At 41.1% G+C, this 24,336-nt stretch overlaps 2 protein-coding genes and 1 long non-coding RNA gene across 4 annotated transcripts in view; all 3 read right to left on the reverse strand.

The window, feature by feature from the left end:
• The window catches only part of LOC114785464 (zinc finger protein 493-like), a 478,845-nt gene that overhangs the window by 35,820 nt on the left and 418,689 nt on the right, over positions 1 to 24,336 (reverse strand). The gene's annotated exons all lie outside the window — the stretch shown is intronic.
• The window catches only part of LOC114785776 (zinc finger protein 239-like), a 28,974-nt gene that overhangs the window by 1,710 nt on the left and 2,928 nt on the right, over positions 1 to 24,336 (reverse strand). The window lies entirely within an intron of this gene.
• On the reverse strand, positions 11,612 to 22,808 carry LOC114785930 (uncharacterized). The gene is made up of 3 exons (XR_003749132.1): positions 22,795 to 22,808; positions 12,595 to 12,616; positions 11,612 to 11,731 (listed from the first exon to the last, which is right to left on the reverse strand). It is a non-coding gene; the product is annotated as an uncharacterized LOC114785930 (long non-coding RNA).

A 24,336-nucleotide genomic window follows, 5' to 3' on the forward strand; every position in this document is an offset into this window, starting at 1 on the left:
CCCCCTGGACCTTACTCCGAGATTCTTATTGATTTTAAAGATTTTGTTTCCAACTTGGTTGTTTCTGTGGATAAAGTCCTAATTGTTGCAGACTTTAACATCCACTGTGATAAATGAGAAGATTCGCTAAGAACAGCATTCCTGTCTATACTACACTCAGTTGGAGTCAACCAAAATATAACAAGACCTACTCATGAAGGTGATCCCATGCTCGATCTTGTACTGACCTTCGGTTTAAATATAGAAGACAATCTTCCTCAATCTGAAATCAATCTCAGATCATTTCCTCATCACTAAAAATATGTCTCAGACACAATAAACTCAACTCCCCTTGTTATAAGAGACAAACGGACAATTACATCAAGTACGGCACAGAAGTTTATTAATACCCTACCAGATGTATCAACGCTGATCAACTCACCGTCAGACCCCGCTGAACTTGACCAAGTGTCTAGAATTAATACTGCGTAGTACGTTAGATAATGTCACTCCCCTCAAAAGGAACATATTAAGAGAAAAAAAAATGATCTCACATGCTCGCTTAAGAAGACTGCCCGGAAATTAGAACGTTAATGGTGTCGAAGTAAATTAAATGTATTCCGAATAGCGTGGAAGGAGAGGGTACTCAACTATAAGAAGGCTCCTAGGTTCGGCTCGATTGAAATATCTCTCCTCGCTAATAGACAAAAACAAAAATAGTCCCAGATTCCTGTTTAACACTATAGACAGGAATAAAAAGAAATGGATACTACCACTCAATATCATCATAGTAGAGCCGATTTTATGAATTTCTTTAATACTAAAATAGTTGTGAATAGAGATAAGATTAAAAGCACAACAAACAGCTCCATCGCTATTTCTATGGAAAATAATCTTCAAATAGCTGACCACCAATTAGAACACTTCAACCTTATTAAAGCGCATGAACTGATTAAATTAATCTCATCGTCAAATCAATGTAGTTGCGCTTTCCTTAAACAAGTAGCACCTGATATTATAAATCCTATCCTTAAAATTATTAACTCGTCGTTTAGCACAAGTTTAAGGGAAGGATTAAGGGAACAGCCCTTGAATGATTCAGATCATATCTGACCGAACGGTATCAGTTTGTGTACATCAATGGTGATTTGTCTTCATTTAGTAAAGTAGAGTTTGGTGTTCCACAAAGTTCTGTCCTAGGTTCGCTACTATTTTCCCTATACATGTTACCTTTAAGTGACGTCATCTGCGAACACAGTATTAGCTTTCATTGCTATGCTGACAACACACAGCTGTATCTGTCAGCAATGCCAGATCAGAGGCAGCAGCTGAACAGAATAGAGAATTGTCTGTAGGACATAAGACAGTGGATGCTCACAAACTTTCTTCTGTTAAACCCTGATAAGACGGAAGCTCTTGTAATTGGGTCTCAAGCAGCCAGGCATAAGCTTGCTGAATACATCATAGCTCTGGATAGCCAAGTACTGAAGTAAAGGATCTAGGTGTCATCATTGATGCAGGTCTCTCATTCAATTCACATGTAGATAATATCACAAGGATAGCATTTTCACCTTAGAAATATTGCAAAAATAAGAAATATCATCTCAATGCATGATGCAGAAAAGTTGGTCCATGCACTTATTACATCAAGTTTAGATTACTGCAACGCATTACTGTCTGGATGCTCTAGTAGGTGCATGAGTAAACTCCAGCTAGTACAGAATGCTGCAGCCTTAGTTCTAACTAGAACTAGGAAATCTGACCACATCACCCCAGTCTTACAATCACTGCACTGGTTACCCATCAAATTTAGGATTGACTACAAAATCCTACTTTTGACCTATAAAGCTCTAAATGGTCTCATCCTGCAGTACCTGAGTGAACTTTTAGTGATTTACGACCAATGGGGGTCACTACTGGTACCCAATGTACAGAAGGTAACAGCTGGGAGCAGATCCTTCTCAAATGAATGCTTTTGTTTTTTGTTTTTATCCGATTCTACGATTAATTAAAAAAATCGTTAGTTGCAGCCCTACCATGGAGTCATACTCAAAATTAAAGTACACACCACACTGCAGAGTGATCCAACTTTGATCTAATGTCTTTAAAACAGTTCAGATTGAGGCTCAGTAGTGTGTGTGGCCTCCCTACAATGCCTGGACATGCTCCTGATGAGGTGGCGGATGGTCTCCTGGGGGATCTCCTCCCAGACCTGGACTAAAGCATCCGCCAACTCCTGGATAGTCTGTGGAACAATGTGGTGTTGGTGGATGGAGTGAGACATTATGTCCCAGATGTGCTCAATTGGATTCAATTATGGGGAAGTCAGTAGCATCAATGCCTTAGTCTTGCATTAGGAGGAACCCAGGTCCAACCACACCAGCATATGGACTCACAAGGGGTCTGAGGATCTTATCTCGGTACCTAATGGAAACTATGACCAAGGAGAAACCAGAGGTGAATGCAGCAACAAGCCACCAATCTACTATTTATGTTGACAGGAAGGCCGCATCAAGCCAAAATGCTCTAAGATCCCTTACTGTGTTTTGTGCCATATGAGAACATGGACCTAAGAAAGCCCAGTCAATAAGCTTACTCACGTGAAGGTCAATGGAGAAGAATTCAGAGCATTAGTGGATACAGGAAGCACTACTACAGCACAAGCCAAGCAGGTACCAGAGCATCTGCCAACCCTCGGTGCGTTGCCTTTTATGATGTGGAGCTGGAAACACAATCCAGAACCTCTCAGAAGCCACAGTGTCAAAAGAAGTGTGGGTAGTTCAAACACACTGCTGTTGAACCATCAGTGACTACTGCTCCGGGTATGCTACTGGTGTGCAAATATGGTGCAATGCCCTTTGATGTTATAATAAAACAAGGGATGTGTGCAGAGAGAGAGCCGTCTGACTTGTAAACAAGTGAATTTAACATCACCACACGGCAACAAAGTCAAAGATAAATAAGATTTTGACGTGGAATGTTGAACTTTTTTGGATTCATGCTCAGCAATTGTGGTGTAAATTGTACCCTGAATCTGAAATGTCATGGGCAAGAAACTATTTAACATATCAAAAAATCCTTATAAACACATCATGTTCACAGCATGTTCAAAACATACTGACCAAATTTCATGTTCAACTGGTGAACGGTGTAGAAAGTGCGCTTTGCACATTCCACGACAGTTGAAAGTGCAAAGCAGTAGTTTTTCTCTTGCCAGTTGGTGGCGCTAAGCCAAGGTTTCAAAATTCATGGATGTGATTAGAATGTGAGACTGAATATTTCTGTGAAGTTTCATTCTTAATTACTCAATATTTAGTGTAATTCATGATTCCCACCCCTTTTAGCCTGGAAGAGCATTTACGATGAAATGCTTGAATTTTATTTCACTAACCTGAATGAATCACATCATCCAAGTCTTGCTTCTCATCCTTCACTGTTTCAACCAAATTCACAGGTGTGATGATATCTGCTTTCTTCAATTTCTTCTCTGTACACTTGTCAGCCTTTTCTTCATTATGTAAACATTGATGATGTTTGAGTTGATTTAATGTACTAAAGCATTTACAGCAAAGAGGGCACTGGTAGATATTTGCAAGATGTATCCTCTTGTGAATTTTAAGATCTGATGCTCGTGTAAAACTCTTCCCGCATTGTACACACTGGTAGGGCTTCTCTCCAGTATGTGTCCTCTGGTGTGATTTAAGGGTTCCTGCTTCTGTAAAACTCTTCCCACATTGTACACACTGGTAGGGTTTCTCTCCAGTATGTGTCCTCTGGTGTATTTTAAGGGATCCTGCACATGTAAAACTCTTCCCACATTGTACACACTGGTAAGGCTTCTCTCCAGTATGTGTCCTCTGGTGTGATTTAAGGGTTCCTGCAAATGTAAAACTCTTCCCACATTGTACACACTGGTAAGGTTTCTTTTGAGTATGTGTCATCTTGTGCATTTTAAGGTTTGATTTTACTCTAAAACTCTTCCCACATTGTACACACTGGTAGGGTTTCTCTCCAGTATGTGTCCTCTGGTGTGATTTAAGGGTTCCTGCTTCTGTAAAACTCTTCCCACACTGTACACACTGGTAGGGCTTATATCCAGTATGTGTCCTCTGGTGTGATTGAAGGTGTGATGCTCGTGTAAAACTCTTCCCACATTGTGCACACAGGTAGGGCTTCTCTCCAGTATGTGTCCTCTGGTGCGCTGTAAGGTTTGATTTCACTGTAAAACTCTTCCCACATTGTACACACTGGTAGGGTTTTTCTCCAGTATGTGTCCTCTTGTGTAGTATAAGGTAAGATGCATGTGCAAAACTCTTCCCACACTCTTCACACTGATTAGGCTTCTCTTTAGAATAGTTTATCTGCTGTGTTTCAAGGATCTTCACTTCTCTTAAACTGTTGTCATACATGTTGAACTTTTCTTCAGTTTCCTCTTTATACCTTTGGTCAGTGACTTTGCTTTCCTGATCTGTAAAAACAATTTAAAGCCACCAAAGATATAAACTTGATTAATGACAGGATATTTATTAAAAAAATTTTTTTGAACACAATTAGTGAGGAATAAAGTGGATATTGAAAGTAAAACTGGTTCAATATCCATCACACTGTGAGTGAGCAGTGGGCAGCCATGAAAGTGCCCGGGGAGCATTGTGTGGGCACAGTCTCGTGCTCAAGAGGACCTCAGTGGCACCTTGTCGAGTCAAGATTTGAACCCACAACTGTTCGGACAACTGAGTCCACTTCCTTACCCACTAGGCTACCACTGTGCAGAAGAATGTTGCCCAGTTCCTCTGCTATAGCATCATTACTGCTAATGGTTATATCTGCCACATTTGTAGTTAGTGTGGAACTTCTGTGGGTCTCCCTAGTTCTTCGTGGTTTGCTGATAGCAAAATATCTGATTTGCTTATCCACAGCAACAATACAGTATGAACAGAACTCCACTCACCTGAATATTCTTCATCATCTGACTCTTTCTTCACAACAATTCCTGTTGGTTCCAGTATTTTACTGCAGTTCAGAGATGTGATGGTATCTGCTGATATTTCTGGTTTAACATGTGTGCTGCTCTGGTCTACACTCCTCAGATCAGCAGGTAACAGAGACAGACTGGGATCCATCTTGGGACCTTGGAATGAAGCAGAAGATTATTTCAACAATCATCTTATCACCAATAATCATTCTAGAATTATTTTCTGTAGGACACACAACATTCATATTATTCCTAACAGTATTCCTATAAAACACACATAAATAGACAAAGCAGATTTCTGATATTACATATAGACACACAGTCACCTTTATAAATGATTCCCAGGAGATTCCTCAGTTGCAGCTAATTTTACAGCGAGCACAACCAACTCCAGCTTCTCTCTATTCACATAAAAAGGCTTGTAGCTCATGTGAGCTGCTGCAGTCTTTTACAGACAATCACAGCAGAGTGTTTTCTTATTTAAATGTGATTGGTGATGTTGGAAATGTGTTGGATAAAGAACAGTGAAGAAAAAGTCTCCACATTAAAAGTGTGAATGATCCCAGACATCAGTCTGAATGAGCATTTAGCTGCTAACGTGAAACTACTTTAGCATAACTGTATCTGTTGCTGTTAAACCTGTTCACCAGCCCGCTGGACACAAACTACTTACATTTAAGCTTTTTTAAAAACCAATAAAAAGTGCCAGAAGAACATTTTCAAGTCTGACCCGAGTCTGTGTGTAGAGCGAGTTTAAATCAGCCCGCTCCTCCCTCACCAGACCGCCACTTTAAACAGTACAAATAACACGCGTTTCTACATTTTAATATATTTTATGTGGAATAAAATTACTTACCAAAACCCAAAATCATAAAAACTCCAAAATCGGATCATTTACGTCAGCAGGGTGACTCGCGCGTGCACTTCTTTGTGTTTTACTTGGTTTTCCTGCAGATGTAAACAGAAGCAGATTCGTCACACGGCAGCAGATTCGTCAAGTGAGATCGAAAATTCTGGATAACCGTCAAATAATAATAAAAAAAAACACTGTAAATGTTACGTTGCAGCTGTCAGTTAATGATTTTGTTCTTGATTTTGTATTAAAGTCTGTTTTTTTCAAGTTTCATTTGAATCCTGAGTTTGAAATAATTAAAAATAACAATTATTTTCATAAAGATTTACTTGATTCATATTTTCAGCTATATTTTAAATAAAAAAAGTTTTAATCTTATTTCAAGTAACAGCCTTTTTCATAAAATGTTTAAACTTAAAAAAAATCATGTAGTCTAAACTGCCCAACTATCTTCGCTCCCAGCCACAGCCTGTTGGCGTTCTTCCCTAGTTGCAGAAACATGAACACCCGCAAACAACCTCCACCACATCACATCCCATAACCCTTCCCGACCAGTCTGTCAACTGGTCCCAGACCAGTGTGGCCTTGTCCTCTGTGGCAAGGACACCTCTCACCCTGCTGGCACTCTTGCTGCTGGAACTATGGCGGTGTCACTACCTTGGCCCTTTTCGGTTGCTGGAGGCTGGTCTCTCTCCCTGGATGCTCCTGGTGTTATTGTTGATGTCACTGCCTCACACCACTCCTGTCAGCCCCGATGGCTGATCAGTTATATGTAACTGGTCCAGGGCTTTACTCTTTGCACTGTGCTTTTCGTTCGGTTCATTTGTGGGTGGGCAAATTGCAGTAGTGTTTGATTCTCCAGTCCCTGTTCTTGCTGCTCTCATATGGGAAATAAAAAGGCACGACATACAGGACAATCAGATTGAAACTACATACAATGAACTAAGAAATATCATATATAGAACAATGATAAACAAGCATGTAACACTAACATAAAAAATACACACAGAACATGATAATAACAGTACTTTATTATACACAACAGACAACAGTCCCTACTCAAAGCATCCATAATCCGTAATGACCTGTTCAGAAACACACATCAAACATCATAGAGGTGTGTTTGGGGTCATTATCATGTGGGAATACTGCCCTTCGTCCCAGTTTCTGAAGGGATCATGCTGTGCTTCAGTATGTTACAGTACATGTTGGCATTTATGTTCTGCCCTCATGCAGCCCCAAACCATGCTTGGACTAGGTTCCAGTAATCCATGACCTTAATCTGACTGTCCATTTTCAGTAAATATTAATACAATTGAAAACCATTGTAAAAAAAAAATCCAGTTTTTACAATATTTGTAACTAGTTACAACTGATACTGGACATTACCGTCTTAGCTCCTCAGTCAAACACAGACAGTGTTAAATTCACCTTAGTTAGGGTACCGGGCCTCTGTAGCACCAATATAGCACTATAACCAGTAGATAAAACCTGGTTCATCCCTGCTAATGAGATGACTTGAAACGAACCAGTGGGTCACCACAGCCACCTCCACCGTAACAACTAAAGCTTCAGGGATTTTCAGTAGCATCATAATGGACAAGTAATGTACACCATGACACTGGACTAAAACCTACTCTGTACTGTCCAGTATCTCCAAACATGGACAGATGCTCTATTTTAAACTCTGGACTTCTCCACCTGGACAAATTATCACAAACCCTGCACTGACAGCACTTGCAGGCTCACTCTACTCTGGAAGGGGGTCCCTCTCTGTATCACTCCTTACCAACGTTTCTTTTTTTCTCTCTCCTATTTTTTTTGTGTGGAGTTTTTCCTTGTGAGCAGAAGGGTCAAGTGTGGGGGGTAAAACTGTAGGGCCCATTGAGACATACTGTTTGGGCTATATAAGAAATAAATGTTGTTGTTGTTGTATGTTCGTCTGGAGTAGGGCTGCACGATATTGGGAAAATATGCGGTATGCGATATTGTTGAATATTGCGATAACGATATTTCTTGCGATATAACGTTTCCCTAGAGAGATGCTTTAAAAATTATTATTATTATTAGCTATTTAAATGGTCATACTAAAATAAACAGGTAATATATATTCATCTGATCTAATTAAATCTAATTCAGGCTAAAAAGACCCTCAGCAGATTTTCAGATTCTTTGTTTGCTGTTACCATAGACCTGCCAACACAATATGAATTACTTTCAAAGATTACTTTTTTACATTACACTCATCAAGAGTGTCTTAAAACAAGAGTGTCTATAAACAATATTTCCTTGCCTTGCCTGTTTTTTTATATATAAAAAATATTATTAAACAAAAATGAAATAAGAAAATACTATTAAACAGAGTGTTTGGTATGTAGTGGAAACACTAACATATTGCCAACATCCGCATAAGTAAAAATTAACATTAACATTACATGGCCCGGTCTAGCCAATAGCATTATATCACCTACTGGCACAAAATAATACATGGAGGAGACACAGGAATCTCACGTTTTCTACCACGGACTCGATAATTGCCCGTGTTTTTGTCAAACCACGTGGATCGTCTCTGGACATCGGGGACTCTGTGCCTGTGATTAACCCCTTACACGCCGCTCAAACCAGAGGTGTGGACTCGAGTTACATGACTTGGACTCGAGTCAGACTTGAGTCATTCATTTGATGACTTTAGACTCGACTTGACAAAACGAAAAGAGACTTGCAACTCGACTTGGATTTTAACATCATTGACTCGTGACTTCACTTGGACTTGAGCCTTTTGACTTGACAAGACTTGCTGTTTCCCAGAAAACCCAAATATTAAAATGTATGTTATTACCGAACGCTCTGAATCTTTCAATGTCTGTGTATATGTGTGCATATTTGCTGTCGGCAAGACATCCAATCAAATTAGATCCACATTGTTTTGAGCCAACAGCATCCATCCAATCAAATTACAGGACAACCAATGCAGTGGAACTCTCAAATAACGCGCCAGTTAGACAAAATGATACCAAAGATAGTTTCGTTCGGATATAAAAACTACGAGGTGGTCAACAAAAAACGAATAGCAGTATGCAAAACATGCGGGCCGAAGATTACAGACGGAGATGCAACAACTTCCAACTTCCTTCGACATTTGAAGTTGCACAAAGAACGGTGCTTCTGAGTGAATGCTAACGCTTATTTGCTAACTTTTCTTTGCTGTGTAGTTAAATCAGTGAGGCTGTAAACTCGCTGTTAACGTCGCAAACTGGTAATCTGTCCACTGCAAGTTCACTCCCTTAATTCGTACACTTATTAAAGTGATTTTTTGTAAACCTGGTAGGATGAGGTACTTATACATAACATTAGCCAGTGTACAGTATCGCACACAGTAGACGGCGGTCAGCAGCAACGGGTATTTTAGCCACCAACAAAGACATACTATACATACATATTAGTGGTGGGCCGTTATCTGCGTTAACGCGAGACTCTTATCGGGCGATAAAAAATATCGCCGTTAATCTATTCACAAAGTTGGGTTGGGAGCTGGGTCTATACTACGCAAGCTATTGTGCCGGAGTTAAATGGTTAGATTTATAAGTATATTTCTTCTTTCTTGTGTCTTTTATATTCTTATTTTCTAAAGACTTTTATTTTGTTTTTGAGACCCGGATTAGTTCTCTTGGACACATGGCGGGAGTTGTGAGGTGTGTCGGGTTTGTGTGCAAAAAGTTATTTCTTTCATTTTAATTTATGTACATATTAGGAATATTTTGCATGTGTGTTATTTTGTGAATATTTTTTATGTTCTTTTAATACTGTATATTGTAGAGAGAGGTGCAGAAAGACGCGATGTTCTGACGCGACCTTGCTTTTTGTACAGAATACACTTTGCACAGAAAATCTCTTGAGTGTCAGCTCATCATTTGTGGTTCAAGAAACGAAATCAAAAAGTTACACAACTCAGAAGAAGAACCACTACACTATGATGACTTGCACCTTGATATTTTAGCGCGGATGTATAACTAGCCGAATTGCTCTGTAGGGGGCGAGAACGAGTCTTCGAACTGTGAAATTACCACATCAAACGTGACGTGGAAACATGGATGCAGCTATTTAACTGAATAAACAGTTGGTAAACACAAGTACATCTTATTTTCCACTTCCTGCGGTTAAGTCTGTTATGTTCATGTATTTGTTACAGGACAGGACAAACTGCTGTGGAACTAATTGAAATGCAATATGTCATGAAAATACAATGTTAGCACTTTTTGTTCAAATAATTACATTACATTTACATTTACGGCATTTATAAGACGCCCTTATCCAGAGCGACTTACAATCAGTAGCTACAGGGGACAGTCCCCCTGGAGCAACTTAGGGTTAAGTGTCTTGCTCAGGGACACAATGGTAGTAAGCGGGATTTGAACCTGGGTCTTCTGGTTCATAGGCGAGTGTGTTATCCACTAGGCTACTACCACCCCAGTTGCACTTGTTTTTTCAGATGTGTTTATTCTGTAAAGCAGTGGTTTAAAATGAAGAATATTCTTAAAAAATATGAGTTAAATGTTAAAAATGAAGTTAATAGTGCAATGTCAGCACTATTTATTTCTGCAGTTTCAATTGCACTTGTTTTAATAAAACAATACATTTAAAAAGCATACACGATCGGTGAAAATATATTATTATTCTGCGGTTGAAAAGACTTGAAAGGACTCGAAACTCAAACTGCAGGACTTAGGACTTGACTCGACACTTGCCTGTCTTGACTTGGCACTTGACTTGGGACTTGAGGGCAAAGACTTGAGACTTACTTGTGACTTTAAAAGCAATGACTTTGTCCCACTTCTGGCTCAAACACAGATATTTCTCACACCGTGGTATCGGTGGACTTTTAACGACTACGAGTACTTTAGAAAATGTGGTATCGGTATCGTTGCATCCCTACTATGAATTCGGATATACTACTCGCCTCGCATATAATTTTTCACATACAATATATTGTGTAGCGGCGGAACCCGGCCAATGAGTTGGGACCAGCATGCCTTGCGGGTGAGATACGCGCCGATGGGACGGGGACTGCAAATAGTTAACCATGTTACAGGTAAATGTGTTCTGTTGGGGTTCGGAATGTGTGTGTTATGGGGATTTAATGTAGTGGGTGCGAGGGAAGAAACTTTACGTCGTGAAGTCGAGGTGTAGCTCTGTAGGAGAAGAGACGCCGCCTCCCTTTTGATAGAAACCTGAAGAAGGTATTGGCGCCTCCTACTGGTTCAGTTTAACATAAAGCGTTACATAAAGTGCTTTCACACTTTTACAAATGCTGAAAGACCTCCACCCAAAGAGACTGTAAATAAATTAAAAGGTTTTTCGACAAAGTATTGGTTTAATGTGTACACTTTTTATATTCACCATATCTGTAGATTTATACAATTGTTAGCTATTCTGATAAATATGCTGTTATAACACAGAACATGGTCACGTCTACAATTCCTACTGATATCCAGATCATTACTTGAACAGACTTAATCATCCAACTTTCTTCACATTAATTTTTGTTGGTTCCAGTGTTTTACCACAATGTATAGGTGTGACTATATCTGTTTTCTCCAGTTCAACAACTGCTATACACTTGTAGAGCTTTTCATCAGTATGTTCAGGTTGATGATATTTCACTTGATCCAATGTTGTTAAGTATTTCGAGTAAAGCGTGCGGTAGAAAAGATTTGCAGTATGTGTCCTCTTGTGAGTTTTAAAGTCTAATGCTTGTGTAAAACTCCTGCCACACTCTTCACACTGGTAAGGCTTCTCTTTTGAATAGTTTCTCTGTCGTGTTTCAATGATCTTCACTTGTCTTACACTGTTGTCATACATGTTGAACGGGTGCAACTTTTCTTCTGTTTCCTCTTTACATCTTTGTTCAGCGAATTTCATTTCCTGATCTGTGAAAACAAACAACCACAGACCACAAAATTACATTTTTGAAACCGATTAATGAAATGACATGACATTTTAAGCAGGGCACAATTTTTTTGACACAATTAGTGAGGAATAAAGTGGATATTGAAAGTAAAAGTCCTTGTTATATCATTGTAGTACACAGCAGGCATAGCACATGGTGACACAACAAACTGTGTTCTCTGCATTAAACCAATCACTATAGTGAGCAGCGAGAAGCTATGAAAGGTGCCTGGGGAGCAGAGTGTGGGGACGGTACCATATATTTATTAGATTATCTTTATAATACATGACATTATGGGTGTACTTGTTAATACCACATTTGTTCGTTCTCCAATCAGAATTGCATTCAAAAAGAGCTGGCAAGCTTATATTCAGTTTGTGTGGATTTCATTGTAATACAAAATTGTGTAACCCATAACAAAAGAACAAGAACAGACGGTAAACCCATAAAACACAGGAATAAAAAAAAAAATAATAAAAAATTATTATGAAAGTGCATTCAAAATTATTAACTTTGTTTTATGCCACTTTATGCCAATGGAAGTGCATGATTTCAGGGGAATTTTTAATTATTTCTAGACCTTTCAGAGGGTAGAATTCTCTGGGTGGGAAGGACACAATTCTGGTCCTACTTCTCCTTTCTTAGTGAAACACCTCTGCGAGCAGGTCAGCACAGACTCTGCTGGAATATCTAAGGCTGTCGCCATTCATCCATCAGTAGTTAGTGTGGACCTTCTGTGGGTCTCCCTAGTTATTCATGGTTTACTGATAGTAAAATATCTGATGTGCTTATCCACACGAACACAGTCAATAAAGTTCTTTATATGAACAGAACTCCACTCACCTGAATAGACTTCATCATCCGACTCTTTCTTCACATAAATTCCTGTTGGTTCAAGTGTTTTACCACAGTTCAGAGATGTGATGGTATCGGATGGTATTTTTGGTTCAACATCTATGACAAAGAAACAGAGAAAATGACAATGATTTCTTTTTAAAATGTGATTGGGGGTTTTGAAAAGTGGGTTGGACAAAGTGTTGAAAAGGTATCTGCATCAAAAGTGTTCGGTGTAGGGCTGAATGATATTTCATTATCGTATCTATATCTCGATATGAACTTTCAAGATATTGCTATCGAAAAAAGCAACGATATAGATGATATAGATTTCCCCTCTCCGCGCTCGCCCCGCCCTTCATACAACTCTGGCAGTCACACAACGGACATCAGTTTTACGAGTGGCCTTGAATGCACCGCTAAAGACAGCGCGCACACACTACAGAGACAGCGGAGAAATTAAAAAGAAAGAAAATGAGAGCGGGAGATAATGCGGCCGATGGTAGTGCAGAATCTGACTTGGTGCCAATACATAAATCATCTTCCATTATTTGGAGGTATTTTGGATTCAGAAAAGACGATGTAAACCAGAGTGACGCATTGTGCAGGTAGTGCTTAACAAAAATTGCGACTAAGCAAGGTAGCAAAACAAACATGTTTCACCACCTGAAACACCATCGCGTGCTGCATGAAGAGAGCATGACAATGAGAGAAACACCGGGGACTTCTCACTCATCCCAAAATAAGCCAAAGCAAAGTTTGATTGCTGACGCGTTCAGTAGCGTTACGCCATACGAGACGACGTCCACCAGACACAAAGACGCTATAACATAACACATTGCAAAAGACATGGTACCTGTGTACACAGTCTCAAAAGAAGGCTTTAAAAAAATGGTGTGGACGCTAGACAAGTGTTATAAAATACCATCCCGAACACATTTTAATCAAGTGGCCATTCCGAAACTTTATAATGAGTGTAAAATGAGTGTTGAATCTGAACTCTGTGAAATCTGTGGACGAGCCAGACAACTGAACCATACATAAGTTATAACAGGATTCTCTGTCAGGGGAGGATTACATTAGCGTTTCACACATCAAACCAGTACTCAGCCCGTTTAACACAACCATCTTGGCACCAGAGGAGGGTGATACAGACATGACCATGTCCTTAAAAAAGAAAATTTTGGAGTACTTGAACAGCAAGTATGAGTTACACAAGAGCTCTTGGATGAGGCATCCTTCTTAGATCCAAGATACAAGACACAATACATCAGTGTCAATGACGTCCCCATCATCAAAGCCAGACTGGTGTCAGAGATGAAGATGATGGAACACAAGGTAAAAATAATGGTTAGAATGGAGTAAATGAGAAGAGTTCCTTCCATTTAAATGCATTATCCTACATTTTAGTAAATATTTAAGTGTAAATGTAGCTGAATTGTGTTCATCATACAGTAATGATCATTCATATATAAAAATAATTAAATTCTTTTTTTCTTGTTTGTTCTTTTGTTTTTACTATTTTCTAGCATTCTGTTGAGTGCAGAGGGACCAGAGTGGAGGAAGTTTCAACCCCACCCACAAAAAGGCTTAGAAGTCGGTTAAAAGTCGGGTGAAAGTCGGGTGAAAAGGGGTTACACCGGATCCCGGACCGGAGTTTCATTGTTGTCATGTGAAATGTTCCCTAATCGTTTTCACCTGTGTTAATTGTATAAAGCTGCCAGGTTCGTTTCTGTTCGCTGTCAGGTCTTTAACATTATGTTCCGTGTTCACTAATGTCAATGTCTCGGATGTCTCCCCTGTCTTGTGTTCCACCATTAAACCCCAGTTTTGTGATGTCAGGTGAAAGCGTCCTTCATTTCTCGTCACTCTTCGTCCTGCTCTCCGTTCACCTGCCTCGTCATGCCCGCATGGACGTGACACACCGCAAGTGCAACAGTACATTTACATTTACAGCATTTATCAGACGCCCTTATCCAGAGCGACTTACAATCAGTAGTTACAGGGACAGTCTCCCTGGAGCAATTTAGGGTTAAGTGTCTTGCTCAGGGACACAATGGTAGTAAGTGGGATTCGAACCCAGGTCTTCTGGTTCATAGGCAAGTGTGTTACCCACTAGGCTACTACCACCCAGTACCAATCGATCCCACTGCTGCCATAGAGGCTGAGCTGAGCGCCTACATCCAGTCCCCCACAATTTATGTTAATGTTGATGACTGGCAGAGAGTTCTTAAAAATAAAACTACACTTTTCAATTTTTTCTGTATTATGATGTTTTTATTTTTCTGAGAAATGCTTGGTTTTCACCGAACCTGTAGTCATATCGTATCGTATCGAGATATCTGGCATGAAAATCGAGATATGAAATTTTGTCCATATCGTTCAGCCCTAGTTCGTTGGGACAATAAATGGAAATAGTGATATATTATGTGATTAATTTAATTGTGCTTTGCTTTAAGGAACCAACAGCAATTTGCAAAATGATTTCAAACTGTGAATACCTAGTTGCAGAAATTTACTAGTAATAATAATATTTTACACAATATAATGCACTGGTAGCAATAACGTGAATAGAAAAAAAAGATTCACTGCTGCTCATTTTCATACAAACTCGTAACATTTAGGGTTTAGGGGGTCAGTTGAATATATACTACTCACAATAAGTTATTGTGATATAATAAGGTTATTGTGAGACACTTAGTGAATGTCATACAGTGTTTGTTTCACTTCAGAAATTTTTGGGATAAGGACGCAATTGTATTGGGGTAATAGAAACAGCTGCAGGCCCGTTTACGGGATATGAGGGTACTAGGGATTCCAAAGAAACCATTCACAACCGACTCCACCACTTTCTTAACTGCTAGGCCACCCCTGCCCTTCAAAAATATGGAGCGCTTCACGGATTTGTGTGGGGCCATACTAGTCTTCCCACATCAACTGGCTCCTTTCGATGTGGAGGAGCAGCGTATCTTATATCTGTGATCTTGTTCTTTCAGTCATTACCCAAAGCTCATGACCCTGGAGACAGACCTGGGGTTGGGGCCCGTGAGCAAGCGCCTGGTGGCTGAGCTTTCGCTCATGGGGCCTGGCTGGGCCCAGCCCGAACTGGATAAATGAGCTCAGTGAACTGTGGACCCACCACCCGCAGGAGGAAGATGAAGGGTCTGGTGCAATGGGGATCGGGTGGCAAACCGAGGTGGGAGCTTTGGCGGTCCGATCCCCAGAAAACAAAACTGGCTATTTGAACATGGAACGTCACCTCTCTGGTGGGGAAGAAGTTGGAGCTTTTGGAAGAGGTTGAGCGGTACTGGCTAGATATAGTCGGACGCACCTCGACACATTTCTTTGGATCTGGAACCCAAGTCCTTGAGAGAGGTTGGACAATCTCCTTTGCTGGAGTTGCTCCGGGTGAGAGGCGGAGGGCTGGGGTTGGCTTTTTGTTAACTCCAAGACTCTCAGCCTGTTTGTTGGGGTTTACCCCGGGGGACGAGAGGGTAGCTTCCCTGCGCCTTCGGGTCGGGGAAAGAGTCCTGAATGTTGTTTGCACTTATGCGCTGAATAAAAACTCAGAATACCCACACTTTTTGGAGTCCCTGGGACGAGTGCTAGATAGTGCTCCGACAGGGGACTCCATTGTCCTGCTGGGGGACTTCAACACACACGTGGGCAATGACAGCATTACCTGGAGGGGCGTCATTGGGAGAAATGGCCCGCCAGATCGGAACTTGAGTGGTGTTTTGTTATTGGACTTCTGTGCAAGCCACAGTTTGGCCATAACAAACCACCATGTTCAAACATAAGGATGCTCATCAGTACACTTGGTACCAGGGAAGCCTAGGTCGTAAGTCGATGATTGACTTTTTTTGTCGTATCATCTGAGCTGTGGCCATATGTTTTGAAGAGATGAGCGGAGCTGTCAACTGATAACCACCTGGTGGTGAGTTGGATCAGATGGCAGGCGAACATGCCACAGAAGTGGCAGACTCAAACGTATAAAGAAGGTGTGCTGAGAACACCTGGCAGAAGAACCTGTAAAGAAGGTTTTCAATTTCCACCTACTGCAGAGCTTTGACCGCATCCCAAGAGCAGTGGGGGACATTGTTCCGCTCTGCAATTGTTGAGGAAGCTGTTGCTAGCTGAAGTCGCAAGGTGGCCGGTGCCAGTCGTGGCGGTAACCCCCATACATGCTAGTGGAAAACAGAGGTTAGGGCAGCAGTCAGGCTGAAGGAGGCCTGAGGGGGAAGGCTAGTCTCAAGAAGCAGCAGACAGGTACTGGACAGCCAAGCGGGATGCAGCAGTGGCAGTCGCCGAGGCAAAATCTCGGGCGTGGGAGGAGTTCTGTGAGGCCATGGAGAAAGACTACCGATCGCCTCCAAAGAGGTTCTGGCAAACCATCCAGCACCTCAGGAGAGGAAGGCAGCAACTCGCTCACACAGTCTACAGTGGGGACAGGGAGCTGCTGATGTCGACTGGGGCTACAGTCGGGCAGTGGAAGGAATACTTTGAGGAGCTCCTCAATCCCACCAACACGCATTCCGATGAGTAACCAGAGCTGGGATGCCTGTCCAATCTCAGGGGCAGTAGTTGCTGAGGTAGTCAAACAGCTACACAGCAGCGGAACACCGGGGATGGATGAGATCCGTCCTGGGTATCTCATAACTATAAATGTTGTAGGGCTGTTATGGTTAACACGCCTCTGCAACATTGCATGGACATAGGGGGCGGTTCCGATGGAGTGGTTGTCCCCATTTTTAAGAAGGGGAACCAGAGAGTGTGTTATATAAGATCCCCTATAGGGGGATCACACTCCTCAGCCTCCCTGGAAAGGTCTACTCCAAGGTACTGGAGAGGAGGGTCCGGTCGATAGCCGAGTCTCTGATTGAGAAGGAGCAATGTGGTTTTCGTCCTGCCCGTGAAACTGTTGACCAGCTCTTTACCCTTGCTAGGGTGATGGAGGGGGCATGGGAGTTGGTCCAACCAATCTTCATTTGTTTTGTGGATTTGGAGAAGGCTTATGACCGTGTCCCCAGGGGAACCCTATGGGGTCCGCTCCAGGAGTATAGGGTGGATGGCCTTTTGTTAAGGGCCATTCAGTCCCTGTACAGTGTTAACATCACGCAGGACCTGTCATGGTCCTGTCACATCAACACCGTGGTGAAAAAGGCCCGGCAGCGTCTTTACCACCTCAGACGCCTGAGAGACTTCAGACTGCCCTCCAAGGTGCTCAGGAACTTCTACCCCTGCACCATAGAGAGCATCCTGATGGGAAATATCTCAACCTGGTTCGGGAACAGCACCATGAAGGACAGGCGAGCCCTACAGAGGGTGGTTCGATCAGCCGAACGAATCATCCGTACCAAGCTCCCTGACCTTCAATCTATCTACAGCAAACGGTGCTGTACCAGGGCCAAGAAGATAGCGAAGGACCTCACCCACACCAACAATGGTCTCTTCTCTCTGTTGCGATCAGGGAAGCGCTTTCGCTCCCTGAAGTCCAACACAGAGAGAATGAGGAGGAGCTTCTTCCCGCAGGCTGTCCGAGCTCTCAACAACAACAGTACATAGAACTCCAGCACTTTCACTTTCACCTCCAATCACTCCGGACTCTTTTGAACAAAATCACTTTGCTCAAAATCACTCTGCGCTTTTTACTTTACTGCTCTTTTGTATGGCTCTTTTTCTCTTTTCTTTAAACATTGTCTTTAACTCATTTGCACACTTTCACCCTACCAGTTACACATATTTTATGCTAAAGACGTAAAAGTGTAATATTTGGTTATGTTTGCAATATTTGCAAATTGGTTCATTGTATTCTTGCAACATTTGCAATACTGTGGTCTGTAGCAGTCGCAAAAAGCATTTCACTGCATATCATACCGTGTATGACTATGTATGCGACAAATAAAATTTGAATTTGTACCAGCAGAGTGTGACCAAAAGGTCCGCATAGCCGGCAGTAAGTCGGACCTGTTCCCGGTGAGGGTTGGACTCCGCCAGGGCTGCCCTTTGTCACCAGTTCTGTTCATAACCTATATGGACAGAATTTCTAGGTGCAACCGTGGTGTGGAGGGTGTCGAGTTGATGGCAGGAGAATATTGTCTCTGCTTTTTGCAGATGATGTGGTCTTCCTAGCTTTATCAGGCTCTGACCTTCAGCTCTTGCTGGGTAGGTTCGCAGTGTGAAGTGACTGGGATGAGAATCAGCATATCCAAATCTGAGACCATGGTTCTCGACCGGTAAAAAAGTGGCTTGCCAACTCCGGGTCGGGAAAGAGGTCCTGCCTCAGGTGGAGGAGTTTAAGTACCTCGGGGTCTTGTACATAGAAAACCTTTTCTGAAAAATATGTATAACTGTTGTATCACACTATTATCACACTATTATAGTCTGGGGAGGACTTCAAAGACTATTATGGTCTTTAAAGAAAGGAAATAGATATTTATAGAAATTCACACACTACCTGAAATGCTTAAATTCTATTGAACTCACCTGAATGAATAACATCCAAGTCCTGCTTCTCATCATTCACTGTTTCTTCCATTGTTTCAACCAAATTCACATGTGTCATGATATCTGATTTCTTCAATATCCTCTCCGTAGGCTTGTTGGCCTTTTCTTCAGTATGTAAACATTGATTATTTGTGAGTTGATCTAATGTTCTAAAGCCTTTAGAGGAAAGAGTGCACTGATAGATATTTGCATGTTGTGTTCTCTTGTGTCTTAAAAGATTTGATGATTCTGCAAAACTCTTCCCACAATGTACGCACTGGTAGGGCTTCTCTCCAGTATGTGTCCTCTTGTGAGATTTAAGGTATGATGATCGTGTAAAAAACTTCCCACATTGTACACACTGGTACAGCTTCTCTCCAGTATGTGTCCTCTTGTGGCGTCTAAGGTATGACTTATGTGCAAAACTCTTCCCACATTGTAGACACTGGTAGGGCTTCTCTCCAGTATGTGTCCTCTTGTGTGTTTTAAGGTTTTCTTCTCGTATAAAAGTCTTCCCACATTGTAGACACTGGTAGGGCTTCTCTCCAGTATGTGTCCTCTTGTGTGTTTTAAGGGTTTCTGCTCGTGTAAAACTTTTCCCACATTGTACACACTGGTAGGGCTTCTCTCCAGTATGTGTCCTCTTGTGTATTTTAAGGCTTCCTGCTCGTGTAAAACTTTTCCCACATTGTACACACTGGTAGGGTTTCTCTCTAGTATGTGTCCTCTGATGTGTTAAAAGGTGTGATGCTCGTGTAAAACTCTTCCCACACTCTTCACACTGGTAATGTGTCTCTTTAGAATAGTTTCTCTGTCCTTTTTCAAGGATCTTCACTTGTTTTATACTGTTGTCATACTTGAACTGGTGCAACTTTTCTTCAGTTTCCTCTTTACACCTTTGATCAGCGAATTTGCTTTCCTGATCTGTAAAAACAAATACATTTATGCCACCAAAGACCTGAATCATTCTTAGACCAAAACCATATAACACAGAAAACAGACTATAGAGCCCATAAAAACACAAAATAAACATTTGAACTTGAATGCACCATGTTTCACAGTTGATAGGTATTTTACTCTAATGCCACTCTGGGTGGGAAGGACACTTCTTAACAATTCTGGTCCTACTCCTACTTTCTTAGTGAAACACCTCTGCCAGCTGGTCAGCAGTCTCTGCTGGAATATTTGAGGCTGTGAGCAGGCTTGTTTGTGGAATGGAAATATTTACCCAATATCTGAAATGCTTAATTTTTTTTTCACTCACCTGAACGGATCACATCATTCAAGTCCTGCTTCTCATCATTCACTGTTACTTCCACTGTTTCAACCAAATTCACAGGTGTGATGATATCTGCTTTCTTCAATTTCTTCTTTGTACCCTTGTTGGCATTTTCTTCAGTATGTAAATACTGATGATGTTTGAGTTGATCTAATGTTCTAAAGCATTTAGAGCAAAGAGTACACTGGTAGATATTTGCAATATGTGTCCTCTTGTGTATTTTAAGGCTTTCTGCTTGTGTAAAACTCTTCCCACATTGTAGACACTGGTAGGGCTTCTCTCCAGTATGTGTCCTCTTGTGTATTTTAAGGTTTCCTGCTTGTGTAAAACTCTTCCCACATTGTACACACTGGAAGGGCTTCTCTCCAGTATGTATCCTCTTGTGGCGTTTAAGGTATGATGCACATGAAAAACTCTTCCCACATTGTACACACTGGTAGGGTTTCTCTCTAGTATGTGTCATCTTGTGTGATTTAAGGTCTGATGCTTGTGTAAAACTCTTCCCACACTCTTCACACTGGTAAGGCTTCTCTTTAGAATATTTTTTCTGTCCTCTTTCAAGGATCTTCACTTGTCTTAAACTGTTGGCATACTTGAAATGGTGCAACTTTTCTTCATTGGGGAATTTGCTTTCCTGATCTGTAAAAACAATTTAAAACAATTCATGTTTGAGCCTGAATCATTCTTAAACCGAAACCATATAATCAGAGAACGGTCTATAAAACCCATAAAAACACACAGGAATAAACACTAATTACAAAAAAAGATATATACAAAAGTTAAATTTGAACACACCAGTTGATGAGTTAAGTAATCCTATGCCACTGGGAAGTGCATGATTTAATTTAGCTTTGAATCATGTTTGTCCTTAGAGAGAGCAGTTGCGCAAAATAGGACTTCAATGGGGCGGACACTTTGGTCCTACTTCTCCTTTCTTAGTGAAATATCTCTGCCAGCTGGTCAGCACAGTCTCTTCAGGAATATCTGAGGCTGTAGCAGCAAACTGTGAAGCATTATGCATTCTGCATGGTGCAATAATACAAGTTTATTGTGGCAGCAAATATCGGCAAACATGTTTGTACCAGCATTTTCCACACCTTAGACTTCACGTTCATAATCAGGAGGAGCTTGCATTGGTGAAACGTATAACTTGAGCATTCATTTACCGCACGAGTAAAATTATAGAAAAAAAAAATAATAATACTGTTAAATTGGATGCTGTCAAATTTGTTGCATCTAACTTTTGTGCTGGTGTGCCTAACTAACTTTTGCGTAGATTGCGATGATGTGATGAATGTTTAATCACCCTGACAAGTCTAAAACCCCGACCAGATATGTTCATGGAAATTATGAGATCTAATCACCCTAACTCTTCACAACTCAAGTTCTAATTTATTTTTAAAGCACTTTAGATCCACGCAGTTCACCAAAGTGCTGTGCACAAACAAAGAGAGAAGAGAGAGACAGATAATAAAACAATAAAATAATAACAATAAAAAAAAAAAAAAAAAGTAAAACATTTACATTTACAGCATTTATCAGACGCCCTTATCCAGAGTGACTTACAATCAGTATTTACAGGGACAGTCTCCCTGGAGCAACTTAGGGTTAAGTGTCTTGCTCAGGGACACGATGGTAGTAAGTGGGAATTGAACCTGGGTCTTCTGGTTTATAGGCGAGTGTGTTAACCACTAGGCTACTACCACCCTAAAACAAACATCTCAGACAGATTTAAAAGCCAAGTGAAGGTTGCTGGTTCGAATCCTCATTCGCCATGGTGCCACTGAGCAAAGCACTGTCCCCACACACTGCTTCCCGGGCACCTGTCATGGCTGATGTATGATGTTTGAGTTGACATGATGGTCTAAACCCTTTAGAGCAAAAAGTGTAAATTTTTGCAGTATGTGTTCTCTTGTGTCTCCTAAGGTGTGATGCATCTGCAAAACTCTTCCCACATTGTATGCACTGGTACGGCTGCTCTCCAGTATGTGTCCTCTGGTGTAGTTTTAGACCAAATATGTCTGCAAAACCTCCTTCTTGAACAGTTACCTTCTCATGGTGGAGGAATTTGAGAGCCCTAATGATCCTAGGAGCTACATTGTTTAGGGCACTTGGTGTCCCACCCTGGAGCCAGGCCTGAGGTTGGGGCCCATGACCAAGCACATGGTGGCCGGGCTTTTACCCATGGGGCCCGGCCGGGCCCAGCCCAAACCGGATACATGGGCTCATCCATGTATCCACCGCCCGCAGCAGGAATATGAAGGGTCCGGTGCAATGTGGATCGGGTGACAGACTGAGCCGGGAGCTTTGGCGATATGATCCCCAGACAAGGAAACTGGCTATTGGGACATGGAATAACTAAAGATAATTTTATAGAAATGCTTGAACTGGCTAAAACAATGTCGGATAACAGCAACTTATGTCAGCACCTTATTACCCAATACCATCATTCCTACTGAACATACCAACAGCACTTCCGATATAAGAATAGGATTATTAAATGTTAGATCGCACACCTAAAACGCTCATTGTTAATGAAATTATTACAGATCAGGGGTTTCATATACTGTGCCTGACTGAAACCTGGTTAAAACATTTGTAGCATTAAATGAGTCTAGTCCTCCTGGATACGGCTATGTACACCAACCTCGCTTAACTGGAAGAGGAGGTGGCGTCGCAGTAATTCACAATGATAACCTTCGTTTTACTCATAAACCCGGACATGGATTTAACTCTTTTGAGATTTTCCATACCAACATAACCCATGTAGTATCACAATAAATTAATTCCATTGATTATCATTTATAGACCCCCTGGACCTTACTCCGAGTTTCTTATTGATTTTACAGATTTTGTTTGGTATAATGATCATACGCGCTCACTTAAGAAGACAGCCCGGAAATTAGAACGTAAATGGGGTCGAAGTAAAATAATTGTATTCTGAATAGCGTGGAAGGAGAGGCTACTTAACTATAAGAAAGCTCTTAGTTCAGCTCGATTGAAATATCTCCCCTCGCTAATAGACAAAAACAAAAATAGTCCCAGATTCCTGTTTAACACTATAGCCAAACTAACCAGGAATAAAAAGAAACAGATACTACCACTCAATATCATCATAGTAGCGCCAAATTTATGAATTTCTTTAATACTAAAATAGTTATGAATAAAGATAAGATTAAAAGCAAAACAAACAGCTCCGTCAATATTTCTATGGAAAATAATCTTCAAATAGCTGACCACCGATTAGAACACTTCAACCTTATTAAAGCGCATGAACTGATTAAACTAATCTCATCGTCAAATCAATGTAGTTGCGCTTTGGATCCGCTTCCTACAAGGTTCCTTAAACAAGTAGCACCTGATATTATAAATCCTATCCTTAAAATTATTAACTCGTCACTTAGCACTGGCCACCTACCAAGGATTAAGGGAACAGCCCTTGAATGATTCAGATCATATCTGACCGAACGGTATCAGTTTGAGTACATCAATGGTGATTTGTCTTCATTTAGTAAAGTAGTTTGGTGTTCCACAAGGTTCTGTCCTAGGTCCGTTACTATTTTACCTATACATGTTACCTTTAAGTGACGTCATCCGCGAACACGGTATTAGCTTTCATTGCTATGCACCCTAGTTAGGCTGTGCTAGTTAGGGTACCGGACCACTGTAGCACCAATATACCGCTATTACCACATATTTCAGTATCAGTCTTACAATGCCACCGTCTGCTGCTGCTTCTGTTTGTTTTCTCCGAGACACTGAATCAAGCACCCAGACTACTGGCAGACTCCAGTAAAGAGACCAGCAGATAAATCAGCCCATATCCTTGCATACTATGAAACCACAGTGCAGAAGTATAAGATACAGCATTTGCACTAGTGAAATTAAGTATTAATACAATTGTTTAACGTACCAAATAATTCAGAATACCTTGATACTCAAATTAAAATAAGCAAAATCTGTCTTATCGAAACCATATGAGGAGC

Source organism: Denticeps clupeoides, chromosome 3 (genome assembly GCF_900700375.1).
Source record: "Denticeps clupeoides chromosome 3, fDenClu1.1, whole genome shotgun sequence".
NCBI lineage: Eukaryota > Metazoa > Chordata > Actinopteri > Clupeiformes > Denticipitidae > Denticeps > Denticeps clupeoides.